Source organism: Peromyscus leucopus, chromosome 19 (assembly GCF_004664715.2).
Source record: "Peromyscus leucopus breed LL Stock chromosome 19, UCI_PerLeu_2.1, whole genome shotgun sequence".
Lineage (NCBI taxonomy): Eukaryota > Metazoa > Chordata > Mammalia > Rodentia > Cricetidae > Peromyscus > Peromyscus leucopus.
In genome coordinates this window covers 48,873,006-48,886,994 of record NC_051079.1, presented here as the reverse complement: position 1 = coordinate 48,886,994, position 13,989 = coordinate 48,873,006, and the positions used below count along the sequence as shown (strand labels likewise).

The 13,989-nt window shown below is 46.1% G+C and overlaps 1 protein-coding gene across 2 annotated transcripts in view; it reads left to right on the top strand.

Moving 5' to 3' along the window:
* The first annotated feature begins 1,048 nt into the window (after window positions 1–1,048).
* Arhgef37 (Rho guanine nucleotide exchange factor 37) overlaps window positions 1,049–13,989 on the top strand; it is a 43,303-nt gene continuing 30,362 nt past the window's right edge. Inside the window, exon 1 of one of the 2 annotated variants that reach the window (XM_028890092.2) lies at window positions 1,049–1,289. The gene's annotated coding sequence lies outside the window, so the exon portion shown is untranslated. The remainder of the gene's footprint in view (window positions 1,290–13,989) is intronic. The other variant, XM_037197163.1, reaches the window with a different exon arrangement.

Sequence of the window (13,989 nt, the reverse complement as noted above, 5' to 3'; positions counted from 1 at the left end):
GAAATCATTATTAAAACAAAACCAAAACCAAAATCTGGGCCAGGTGTAGTGTGCACATCTTTAATCCCAGCACTTGGGAGAGGCAGGCAGGTCTCTATGAGTCTGGGACCAGCCTGGTCTACATAGTGAGTTCCAGGTTAGCTACGGCTAGATCCTGTCCACAGCGAGATCCTGTCTTTGGATAAATAATATTAGGTAGAGCTGGTAAGTGCCATCTCCACACACAAGCTTAGGTTAGCCTGGTAATGTTCTGTGGTTTCACAGTAATTTGCACTTCCAATGTTCAATGTCTAGGACAGGAGGCTGAGGCTACTGGAGACCCTGTCTGTAGAATTAACTTCTGCGTCTTCATGTCTACAAGGGACTCTGAGTGTGATATGAAATAAAATACCAGCATGTCCAAGAAGAAACTGCTGGTAGCTTTGCATGCACAGAGCCTTGGGGCAAGAGCCAGTGGTGTTCCACAGGGGAACTCACAATTAAAGTCCCAGCTGGTTAGGTTTTGGTTGACTTGACACAGACTAAGGTCATCTGGGAAAAAAAGGGAACCTCAACTGAGAAAATGCCTCCATCAGATTGGTCTGTAGGCAAGTCTGTGGGAGCATTTTCTTGATGAATGATTGCTGCCGGAGGGCCCAGCCCTGTGGGCGGTGACATGCTTGAAACCCGGGGTCGTAGGAGAAAGCAGGCTGGGGAGAAAGCAAGTAAACAGCATTCCTCTACGGTCTCAGCTTCAGTTCCTGCCGCCAGCTCCCTGCCCTGCTTGAGTTCCTGCCTTGACTTCCTTTGAGGGCGGACTATGATCTTGACATCTCTGTCCTCTCCCCAAGTTACGTTTGGTCCTGGTGTTAATCACAGCAATAGCATGCAAACTAAGACACGGCCCTCAAGCTCAGTGATTTGGGTCGCCGCACAGAGACCCTTTCCCAGGAAGAGGGCCCACGAGCGGGCTCGTCCTCCCAGTGCGTGTGTGTGCGTGCGTGCGTGCGTGTGTGTGTGTGTGTGTGTGTGTGTGTGTGTGTGTGTGTGCCTGTGAGCGGTCGGGCAGGTGAGTAGGCAGGTACACCGCTGCCCCGCCCTCAACCGGCAGAGGCCAGGCCGGGGCACGCCCTCGGCTGCTGGGTGACTCAGGGAACGCGCGCGGCAAACAACCTGGCCTTAAGAGTGGCAACTGACAAAGGCGGGGGCGCGCCCTGCGCGTGCACAGCAGGCAGCCGAGCCTCCCAGGGCCCGGCCGGCCGGAGCCCGGCGGGCGCGACTGACACCGGAGGGCTACCGGCGCGTGCGCGGTGAGTCCAGCCCGGCGATGCGATGCCCCCAGGAGGGCTGCGGGGTGTGTGTGTGTGTGTGTGTGTGTTGGGGGCGGCGGGAGTGGGGAAACAGCTGCTGGACAGATAGATGAGGAGCGCGAGGTGGGGGGCAGAGAGGCGGGGTGAGGCCGGATACCAGACCCCAAGGTGCTGGGTCTCCAAACTCTTAGGAGCTCAAGCCACCCGATCCAGGTGGCCTCACCGCGCCCTTTCTGGGTGGGAAACAGGTCCAGGAAGGTAAGCTGGGCTAGAGCAAATGATTACTGTTTTGCATTTTTTTTTTTTTTTTTTTTTTTTTTTTTAATCTCGTTGCCTGTGTTGGATGTGAGGCGGCTTTTCATAAGAAGCCATTCATTAAAACAAAGGAAAGATTCAAAACGACGGTAAGGAATCCAGGCTAAAAAAACTACACTTTTGAGTAGACCGGCAAGGCCAGGGAAGAAAGGATCAGAAATCCGAGATGGATTGATTGAATTGGCCCGATAGAAAAATGGTATCAGAACTGGGTCCAGGAGGCAGAATTGTGGGTCCAGGAGGCAGAATTGTGGCTCCTGCGTGCTGGCCAGTTGGAGGTGGAGAAGCCCACCCTAGGCGCAGGTGCTGGTTCTTGGCCCTCTGGAGGTCAGTGGTCCGGAGGAACAGCTGTCCACTGAACATTCAGACAGAACTTCTGAGAACAGCTCGTTCCATTGCAGAGAGGGAGCCGGTGGCGGAGCAGGCAGCCTCCTGACCTCCTATGTGAACTGGGAAAGCCCAGTTCGCCCTTTTCCAGGCCCAGCGCCTTGCCTTCCAGGTTGTTTTGAGTGGAGAGTCTGGTCACCTGGCACGCAGTGCATGCTCAACCGAAGGGCTGATGCTGATAATGCCGTCAAACACGACTGTGCCAGTTAGGAACGACCTGGAAAGGAACTGGGCTTTATCCAAAGTAAAATAACACGGGAACTTTAAAAAGTGTGTACATGAGTGGAGCTGGGGAGGTCGCGCGACTCGTAAAGCCTTGCAAGTGTGAGGGGCTTGAAATAGGATCCCCAACATCCACTTAAAAGCTCGGCCCTTCTCGGGAGTCTGTAACTCCAGCCCAAGGGGTGGGGCAGGCAGAGATAAAGGGCTCCCTGAGGCTTGCTGGCTGACCACCCTAGCCAAATAGGCGAACTTCAGGTTCAGTGGGAGATTGCCATAAAATAAGGTGGAGAGAGACCGAGGAAGACATCCTGCCAGGACCTCTGCCCCCCCCACTCACATGTACCACCCCAAAGACAAAAATGTACCCATGAAAGTTATAATAAAATCAATGATATCGTGACTAGCAAAACACAGCTCATACCCTGGTGAGAGTACATCAAATAAGGGTACAGTGAAGAACTCCATTCACTTTTATTTTTTTAAGTACTTCTATTTATTTTAATTATGTGTGTGTGTGTGTGTGTGCGCGGGTATGTGCATGTCAGGGCAGGTACTCTCTGAGGTCAGATGCCTTTTATCCCCATGGAGCTCGAGATTACAGGTGGTCGTGAGCTGTATGCCATAGGCCAGAGCAATTGAACTCAGGTCCTCTGGAAGAGCAACAAGCATTATTAACCTTGGCCCCTCTCCAGCCCCCAGTTCACTCTATGACCCAAAGTCAAAAGTGGAAATGGAAACTACCAGATATTCTGACAAGGATGGCTCCTAGGCGTCCCTTGCCTCTTTCCAGTGGAGCCAGAACCTTATGGCGTGTTTTTAAATGAGGAAAGGAGGACATGAACTGGGACCTGGCAGCACCATTCTTGTTCAGACACACAGGCTCATTGAATTTCTTCCAGGGCGCAGGATTCACCAACAGCTGGCTCGCATCTCCCTTGGCTCAGCGGATTACCGTGGTAAACAGTGCCTCAGTTGATTCTGCTCCAGCTCAAATCAATGGCTTTTTATTTAACGGTGGAGGAGGGGGTGTGTGTCCGAGTGCTGTCACCAAAGCAGCGTGGCATGTATCAAGCTTGACACTCCACAGCCTCGTGCTTGTTTATTGACGGGCTGAAGAACTTTAAATCTGTGGATCTGGAATTATGAAGACACAGCCTGGTCAGACCCACGGATCTATAAAAAGACGTGCTCTTAAAAAAAAAAAAATACTGTATGGTCTCCTTTTTCTAACTTTCAGCCTTCCAAGGAGAGCCAGGGAAGGGCAAATAGCTGCTGTTGTTTAACTTGGGTTAAGACCCATACCACCTGTCTGCCCTGTATTTACAAAGAGAAGAAAGTGTGTGTGTGTGTGTGTGTGTGTGTGTGTGTGTGTGTGTGTGTGATGTCTTTGCTCTTTCCCACCTCTGTATCACTGTTTCCTTAACTCATGGGGGTCCCTTTTTCTTCAGCATGGTTATTTTGGTAACTTATGCTACGATTTTGTTTCACAGTTATTTTTTTCCTTTTATTTTATTTTATTTTTTTGGTTTTTTGAGACAGGGTTTCTCTGTGTAGCTTTGCGCCTTTCACGGGACTCACTTGGTAGCTCAGGCTGGCCTCGAACTCACAGAGATCCGCCCTGCTCTGCCTCCCGAGTGCTGGGATTAAAGGCGTGCGCTACCACTGCCTGGCTCTTTCCTTTTATTTTATTATGTTGTGTATATGGATGTTTTGCCTGCCTGTATGTCTGTATACCACGTGTATGCAGTGTCCCCAGAAGCCAGAAGAGGACACCAGGTCCCCTGGAACTGGCTTTAAAGCTAGTTTTGAACTGTCATATGGGTGCTGGAGATTGAATGCAGGTCCTCTGGAAGAGCAGCCAGTGCTCTTAATAGCTGAACTATTGCTCAACCCCCACACACACAGTGGTTTCTAACATTTTGAATTTTCTTTAGAGGACAATCTATAGCAAATATGCTTTGCGTTTCAGCAGAAGTCTCCTCCTTACTTGATAACTTGGTGTGTGCCCCATCATCCCTCCCCAAGACCCACTTACTCCATTCCCAGTAGAACAGAATTTCTCAAGAAATGATTTATAGAACACATACATCAAAAGCTCCTAGACATTTGCTAAGTTGATTCAGCCTAGCCCACTGAATCAAAACCTGCTAGGGGGAAGTTCTGTGCCTAATATGAATGTGTTTCTGATGATTCTCATACCCTGTGGTTACCTGTGTGCTGTGGGGTGGTGGTTAGTGTGGAGGACTGTGCCCTCTTCTTTATACCCCTCTGTGTGGTTTACTTACTTCTGTCATGAACAAGTGCCTCTTTCATAATTTAAACATTAAGAATTTAAATATCATACATTGAAATTATATTTAAGTTTTCAATTGTATTTTATAATTTTATTATAAGTTTATTTAATCAATGAAATTACTATATAATTTAAATTTAAAGATGTTGTTCAAGAAAATAGATGAGTAGCAGTTAAGTGCTCGAGAGGGTACTCATGGTTATCAACCCCAGAGAAAGGAACAAGATGGACTGTGCTAATGGTTACCAGGAAGCAGAGCGGATGAACTCACTGCTAGTGAGAATGTCAAACCAGAAGACTTTACAAAGAGCTTAGCATTTCCGTGTAAGTTAAGAAACCTAAGAAACCCTGCCATGTGACCCAAACATTCCACTACTAAGTCCAGCTCTGTGGTAAGAGAGGAACAAGTTAGGTAACAGGAAACAACACGTTGTTTATCCAGTATGTTGGTAATCATATTGTACAGACAAACATACCCATAACATATGTATATCTATAGCAACATATGTACGTCCATAGCAGAATATTATGCATGCTCCTGCATGGTCAGACCTCAAAGTAATTTTTCTGAGAGAAAGAGACAGCCATAGAGAGTATATAACATCTAGTTCCCTCTTGTATAAAGTTCAAGGGAATTGCTATTCCTTTTCTGACCTCAAATTTTCCGGTGTCTTCCAGGAAGAACCAAAGACTTGTATAAGGTCATACTAGTCTAACTCTGCTTGCAGCAGTGTCATTGAGAACTTCATCATGGTTCTTTGTGTTCATCTATATCACTTATTCAGTTTATTAACAGCACACATATCCTGTGCTAACTCTAGAGCAGACAATAAGTGATATGCTAATGAAAAAAATAAGACACGATCCCCTGCCCTGGAGAAGTTTATATTTTGTTTTATGAACCACTGCATAATAAAACAAATAAATACATTTGTTATTGAGGACAGGATTGACTCCTTGGAAAGGGAATTGGAGTCAAGGAAAACTGGTCTAGATTTTTTGACTTTTAATACTTATTTGTGTGTGTGTGTGTGTGTGTGTGTGTGTGTGTGTGTGTGTGTGTGTACATGCATGTGCACACACTTGCATGAAAATGCCATGGCATGCATATGGAGGTCAGGTTACTACTTTTGGGAGGCAGGGTCTCTTGTTTCTGCCTCTGCACTGTGTATGGCTGAAATCTCCCAGGACAGTTTCTCCATGTTGGCTGTCCTGGGAGCTTCCAGGTGATTCTCCAAGCTCCACCTTGCACCTCAACATGAGAATGCTAGGGTTACAGATTACATGGGTTTCGGGGATTGAGCTCAGATCACCAAGCTTGTGAGGTGGACTATGTTCACAATCCCTGTCTTTTAGGTAGAGAAATGAGGTGATCAATATCATGGTTTTCTGTTCTGTGGGTGTGTGGTGTGTGTGTGTGTGTGTGTGTGTGTGTGTGTGTGTGTGTGTGTGTGTGTTGGGCATCAAACTCAGGGCCCTGCACAGGCTAGGCACAAAACCTCCCCTTGAGCATACAGCCCAACTCTAAGTCTCCCCTTATGATTTTATTGCAGATATATCTACTTTTACATTTTATTTATTTTTGTGTGTATGAGTGTTTTGCCTGTTTGTATGCCTATACATCATGTGTGTGCCTAGTCCTGAGAAGGCAAGAAGGGTGTATTTATCTCCTGGGATTAGAGTTACAGACAGTTGTGAGCTGCCCTGTGGGTGCTGGGAATTGAACCCAAGTCCTCTGGGAGAACAGCCAGTGCTCTTAACAGCTCATCCATCTCTCCAGCCCCTATTAAAGATATTTCTCAAAAATGAGTCCTAGCTGTCACGTTTTAAAGACCATGGCTGCCATGAATTCGGTCAGGAGTCTGTCATACTCCTCCAGGAGGAAAGGTGGAATTTGAACTCAGATGGTCCCTGAGATAGGAAACATTGGAGGAATTAGTGGATATTGGTAAATAGGACAGAACTAAGAAGTTTTTACCAGTTCTTTTTTTTTTTTTTAGGACTAAAAAAAAATTAAAAAATAAAAATCTATTTCACCATTTCATATGTGCCTACAATGTATCTTGATCATACCTACACCTAACTCTCCCTTTCACTCTCTCTAGAACCCAAACCCCTTCCTACTTATGTCTCCCTGGGTTTGTATGTTTGTTTTTGGTTTTTCAAGACAGGGTTTCTTCATGTTGTTTTGATGCCTGTCCTGGATCTCAATCTGTAGACCAAGCTGGCCTCGAACTCACAGAGATCCGCCTGGCTCCGCCTCCCAAGTGCTGGGATTAAAGGCATGCGCTGCTGCCGCCGCCGCCCAGCTACCTCCCTGTTTTTTAATACTCCTTGGTGTTTAGTTAGTTGCACCTGCATGTGCATGTGTATGTAGCCATCCTTTGGAGCATGTGCAACCTGCCAGTAGCCACACCCCTGGGAAAAAAAAGGCAACAACTGCCAATAATTCTTCTAAGGGTGGGGCCTCATGATCCGCTCCCCGACTGACCAGGGATGGAATGTTGACTGTCTTGAGCTTGTGTGGGTGGCCCCCAGCTGCTGTGAGTTTGTGAATGCATATCATTCAGGCACGTCCTGTCCAGAGCAGACTTTTCACAGCGCCCCTCCCCCTCCTCCAGCTCTTACTCTCTTCTGCCGTGGTCCCTGATCCCTGCAGAGTGTGATCTGGATGACGCATTTAGGACTCAGCAGTCACTTATCCTCAGCCATCAGTGATGAGTCTCTGCGTTCACTTTGGCCCACTGTAGAAAGAAGCTTCTCTTGCTAAGGTTGAGAACAGCACTAATGTATGGGTATAGACGTAAATATTTAGAAGGCAGTTTGACAACATGTTTATTTAATAAAGCAAAAGTAGTAGGATCCCCACTAGAGCTTATGACCTTCCTAGCCATGGGCTTTTGACAGGGTTACAGTGCCAGGCCTTAGTTCCTATGGGGCGGACCTCACAGGCAATCAGAAATTAGTTGGTCACTCACTAACTGTCACACCACTGCTGCACCAGGGGGCACATCTTGCTTGGCAAGTTTTTTCATTTTTTAAGTGCACATGACTGCCTTTCAGTGTGTTTTCCCCCAGCTTCCACAACCACATTTTTTTTTTCTTGTTTTTAAGGATGTCCTGAGAGAATCACAAGACCTGGCTGGGCCAGATTGCTGGACTACATAGGCTACAACATTCCTTTGATCTACTGATGCAGCTGACTGTCAGGAAGGGAATGAGGATAGTCTGGCATGACCTGTTTTTTTTTTTTTTTTTTTTTTTTTTTTTTTTTTTTTTTTTTTTTTTTTTCTTAACCCTTTTATTAGTCCGTGCTGACTCCCAGTGACCTGCTTCCTTCCAAGGGCTAAAAAACCATTCATTTTAATCAAGTGGCAGGAATCCAATTCAGAGTGCCTTAAGCCAAGGTGGAGGTAGAGAAGAAAAATATATTAGCTCTTGTGACAATACTACCCAAAAAAAGAATCAGTCTCCATTATGACTGGATTGAATTACATCCCCAGCACTCAGTCTTTCTCATTCTCTCAGTTCGATTTTTGAGGCAATAGCTGCAATTTCAGGTTATAGTTCATAGTTCTTATTACCAGTGATGATGATGATGATGATAATGATGACGATTATCATTTTAGTCATGAGTAGCAATTCTGACTCTATTTACCCGAATTTAAATGGTTACAACTAAATCAATCAGCAAATACCCTTATATAACTTTTCATCTGCTTGGCCAATGATAATAACTAGTTTTCTAGTTTAACCAAAAATAGTAGCAAACCCCTTCCCCCCAAAACCAAAAAAACAGACAAGAGCTTATTATGTTCCAGGTACTCTACTAGACATTCTCTGATGAAATCTTCTGAGGACCCAATAAAGGCGGTTAGATTAGCATGCTGGGAAAGCCAGCAAATTGATCACAGAATCAAAATTTCAAATCAGCAGCTGGGCACGGTGGAGCAGCACCTGTACTCCTGATACTTGGGAGGGGGAGATGGGAGGGAGGGTCAAGAAGTCAAGGTCAAGAGTGGCTGTGTGGGAGCTCAAGTCAGACTGGGCTACATGAGACCCTGACTCAAAAAGCCTTACATTTTTTTTTTTTTTTTTGAAATTAGGTTTTCTTGGCTCCAGGCCTGGGCTCCAAGCCTTCAACGGTCCCCTCTCACACAATCATTTTTAGGATCAAGAAGACAGAGCAGGAACCATCAAGTCATGTGCCTGTTTGGGAGTACAAATATTTTTCTCTTTTATTGAAAATAGATTTTTTTTTCTCTCATATGATGTATCTTGATTACAATTTCCCCTCCCTCTGTTCCTCCCAGTTCCTCTCCACCTCCCCTCCCATCCGGATCCACCCCCTTCCTGTCTCTCTTTAGAAAACAAACAAGCTTCTAAGGGATAATAATAAAATATACTGCAATAAAGTAAAACATAATAAGAAAAAAAGAAAAACTACTAATACACTGGAATAGGACCAAACAAGCAAACGGTAGGGAAAGGGCTCATTCATACACTCAGGAATCCCACAAAAACACTAAACCACAAGCCATAATGTATACACAAAGGACCTGAGGAGTAAGAAGAGAGAAAAAAAAATATAAATAAAATAAGAATTAAAAATAAGATATAACCCAAACCCAGAAAGATAGTCATGGTATGTACTCACTCATAAGTGAATTCTAGATATAAAATTAAGAACAATCAGACCACAACCCATAGAACCATGGAGGCTATATATATAGCATGGAGGTCCCTAGGATGACTGTGGCTTATAATAAATTTCGGTTTTACTCAATTATTGAAAAAAAATAGCCAAATGAATGGAAACACATGAACTATGAACCAAAGCCTGAGGGCCCCCCAGCTGGATCAGGCCCTCTGAATAGGTGAGACAGTTGATTGGCTTGATCAGTTTGGAGGCAACTAGGCAGTGGGACCAAGTCCTGTGCTCATTGCATGAGTTGGCTGTTTGAAACCTGGGGCTTATGCAGGGACATTTGGCTCAGTCTGGGAGGAAGGGACTGGATCTGCCTGGACTGAGTCTACCAGGTTGATCGCAGTCCTCGGGGGAGGATTTGCCCTGGAGGAGGTGGGAATGGGGGGTAGACTGGGGGTAAGGGAAGGTGGGAGGGGGGTGGGAATAGGGGAGCCCGTGGCTGATATGTAGAACTGAATGGTATTGTAAAATAAAATAAAATAAAATAAAAAAGAAATGTATAAAAAAATAAGATAAATTTAAAGAGAAAGAAAGAAAAAGGAGAAGCCCTGACATGGCATTATGAGACAAGGAACCTCCAAAGATGCCTTCGTGTTTTTCTGTTGCTCTGCTCAGAATCCTCTGTGTAGGTTTGGCCTTGTGAGCGTGCCGTAGAGCGTGAATCTTAAGAACAGTTTTAGTAGTGGGATTTCAGAGATGGCTCAGCAGGTAAGGGCACTGGCTTCACCTTTACCAAGCCCAGTGGCCTCAATTTGACCCCCAGAACCCACTCAAGAAGCTGGAACGGCACTCACTGGGAATGCCGGCCCTTCTGTGGTGGATGGAAGGTGGAGACCGGAGACTCTTTGGAAGCTCAAGGGTCAGGTAGCCTGGTGTACAAGGCCTAGTATCCAACAACAGAGACCCTGCCTCAAACGAGGTGGAAGGCAGGGACTGACAGCCGAGGTTGTCCTTTGACCTCTCTACCTGCGTGTGCCTTGTACACACACACACACACACACACACACACACACACACACACACACACACACGAAAACACTTGATAGTCATAACAGGGTAATTGTGTGATTTTTTTCAGTCTCAGACCCTTCTGAGTTTGAGAGTGGAAGCTTCTAGTATAGGATGTGACTTCTGACAGCTACAGGGATCTTATCAACCATGCCCTTTAGCCAGGGTCCCCACCTGGCCACTATTGATTGTTCTTATAGGTGTTCACTCCCTTTATTCCTCAGTAGGGTCTTTTACTATCATGGCTCCTAACCTTCACCCTGGACAGCCTCACGTGAGCCATCCCGTACTCTCAGACTGTAGGTCTTGCGCTTTTTCTTTATTCTTGGAAACTGAACTCGGGTCATCAGGCTTGGTGGCAAATACCTTTACCCACTGAGTCCTCTGGCCCTCCATCCCTCTGCTTATCTAATGGCTATGTCTCATTTGAACGCTGTGAAATACTCAAGTCAGGAAATGAGCATTAGTATAATACTGTATATGAAGCCAGGGGTGGTGGCACACACCTTTAATCCCAGTACTCAGGAGGCAGAGGCAGGTGGCTGTCCGTGAGTCTGAGGCCAGCCTGGAGTACAGAACTAGTTCCAGGTTAGCCAGGGCAACACACAGAGAAACCTTGTCTTGGAAAAAAAAAAGTATGATTATTCCACACCACTTTATCAATTGATTTTTATTTTGTTTGCATTGGTGTTTTGCCTACATGCATGTCTGTGTGTGAGGGTGTCAGATTCCCTGGAACTGGAGTTACGGACAGTTGTGAGCTGCCATGTGGGTGCTGGGAATTGAACCCAGGTCCTCTGTAAGAACAGCCAGTGCTCTTAACCGCTGAGCCACCTCTCCAGCCCCTGCACACCATTTTATCGTGCGATGGATTGCATTACCTCCACCTCAACTTGGAGACAGACTCCCCCCACTGCATAACGCTCCTTCGTGTTTGTGGTAGTCCCATTCACTTGCCTTCTAGCCCTGTCCCTAGCCAGGCAGCCACGAATCTGTCCTCTCTCTCTGTCATTCCCTGTGTCATTAGGTGGAATCACCGAGTACAGTGACCTGCTAGGTTGTTTTTTTTTTTTTTGGTTTTTCGAGACAGGGTTTCTCTGCGTAGCTTTGTGCCTTTCCTGGAGCTCACTTGGTAGCCCAGGCTGGCCTCGAACTCACAGAGATCCGCCTGGCTCTGCCTCCCGAGTGCTGGGATTAAAGGCGTGCGCCACCACACCCAGCTTAGGTTGTTTTTAACAGTGCCATTTTCTTGAGAGCCGACCAAGCCAATGCCATGCGTCAGTAGTTCATTGGTGTTCATTTCTGGTCACTCAGCGGTACCTGATGTACCAGTTTGCCCAATCGTTTAGCTGTTTCAGGGCATTTTTATTGTCTTCAGTCACTGATACTGCAAATAAAGCTCTATGAGTGTATTCACATGCAGATTTTTGGATGGATCTACACTTATTTTTTCGGGGTTAGGTACCTGGTGCGTGGCGGGGAGGGGTAATAAGTAGATGTCTCATTTTAAAAGAAACTTAGAAGTTATTCTTCTCTTAGAAGTATTGTACCCAGGAGGAGCTGGAGCCACGAGGAAAAGGCAGACAAAGGGTACTTGTGGTGGAATGTTCTAGATCTTGGCTCTCTCAACATCAGCAGACTAGACTGGTAGCTGTGTTGTGTATGGTCTTGCAGCTGACCGTGTGAGACATTGTATAAAGGGCCCAGGTCACTTCTCCTCATGTTTCTTTTTATCATTTAAAAAGTACATGTATTTATTGCGTGCACGTGGAAGTCAGAGGACATCTTGTAAGAACCGGTTCCCTTCTTTCACGATACGTGTCCTGGGAACAGAACTTCCGTCTTCAGACTTGGCAATCAGGGCCTTTACCCACTGAGACACTTGTTCACTGGTGCTCTGTTTCTTGTCACTGCATGTGAATTTGAGCTACAGATCCAGCTCATAAGTTGTTGTTGTTTTTTATTGTTAATTTACAGAAAAATTGAAAAATTTCACTTTTCCGGTTAATTTTCAGTTTGCATCAAGGTTATAAAAACGTAACTTGGGCTGAGAAGTTGGCCAAAAAGCATTTGTCCCCAGGCCTGACAGCTTTCACATTCCCCTCGGAAGGTGTGATACTTGAGTCTTCTGAAGTAAATTGCCAATGGATCTACAGGAGAAGATCTCCGCAGGTGTATTTGGTCATAGTTTTAACCTGACATGGAGGCCCCAGACTGGGAAGCTATCTGACTTTAATCCCCATGAATCCAGATATGACTGGAGAGAACAAGACAGGAGCCATTGAGAATACACCAAAGGGGAAGCCCGGGAAGCCTGTTCAGGCACAAGCTCTATGTGCACAATATTTCTCCCTCCAGAAATGGGACAGGATTCTTTTGTCTCTTCTGCACAAAAATTGCTATAAAATCTTTTGATTTTACTGGTTTCTTAGTTTTTTTATGGCTTGTCTGTGTAAATGCCCGCAATGAAATACCAAATTCAATACTAATGCAATAAACCTGTTCCCAAGATATTTTCGAACCTTCCGAACTTCTCTAGCCCTGACTGGATGGAGCCAGCTGTCAACTCTAGTATCCCTGCCCCCCTGAGGATTCCTTTGGCTCCTCTCCAGTATGTCAATCAATATTCTCCAGCTTTCTCTTTCTTGATTTCTTTCTTTGGTGGGTGAATTCTCCCCCTGGACTTCTCGTCATTTCACGGAAGGAACTTGTTTCCTGCTAAGTCCCGGGTTGGCTGAGATGGGCCTCCATTATTTCCTTGTCCCCCTCCACTGGGGACCACAATGGCAGCAGCTCACTCACCCCTGCTCTGATTTCGATCCCCGGAGATTTCTCCCATGCTTTTGTAAGCCCTGCCCTGCAGCTAAAGCTACATCTGTTTTTGGCATCTCTAAGTGTTTGGTAGTGGAAAGGTTTTTCAGGTCATCTTGTTCATATGATTGCCCCACTTATATGGTTTTAAAATCTAGAGACAATGAATAGGGAGGAATTTCAGAGACTCAAAGGGTGAGGATCAGGAATGTGCTTAGAAAGGAGGCATGCTGAAGGGCGGTGGCTTGGCGGGAGGGGGTGGGGTGGGGGGCACAGCAGGTGTAGAAGCACAGGGGTATAGAGACAAGCACTGCCTTCTTTCTGGCTGGAGGAGAGAGTGAGGCTGAGCAGGAGGGAGCCATGAATGCAGTGGGCATCAGGGAATGAATGCCATGGACACAGCTTGCTTCGGGGACTTTAACCCGGAATCACATCCTGGACAGTGAAGAGAGGTCTCCGTTCAGAAAATGGTCCTGGAACCTTTGAAAGCCACCTGGCAAAGCTGGGCGTGGTGTCTTATGCCTTTAATCCCAGCACTCAGGAGGCAGAGGCAAGTGGATCTCTGAGTTCGAGGTCAGTCCAGTCTTCATAATGTGTTCTAGGACAGTCAGAACTACATGGAGACCCTGTCTTGAAAAACCAAAAAAAAAAAAAAAAAAAAAAAAAAAAAAAGAAAGAAAATCACCCGGCCATGGGCTCTATGTTGTGACTGAGAATGGGAGCCAGGAACCATGGGGAACAAAGGGAAGAGGACTTAGCTGATCCAAAAGAAATCTAGGTCAACAGCTCCGCCACTCCTGGGCATTCACCCACAATACTCCGAGTCAGCACCTCCCAGAGATCCGTGCACACCAGGGTTTACTGCGGCACTTTTCGTGGTAGCTAGGTTATGGAAACAAGCTACACGTCCACCAACTGAGGGCTGGCATGGCTTAGATACGGTAGGGTTTGTTTTT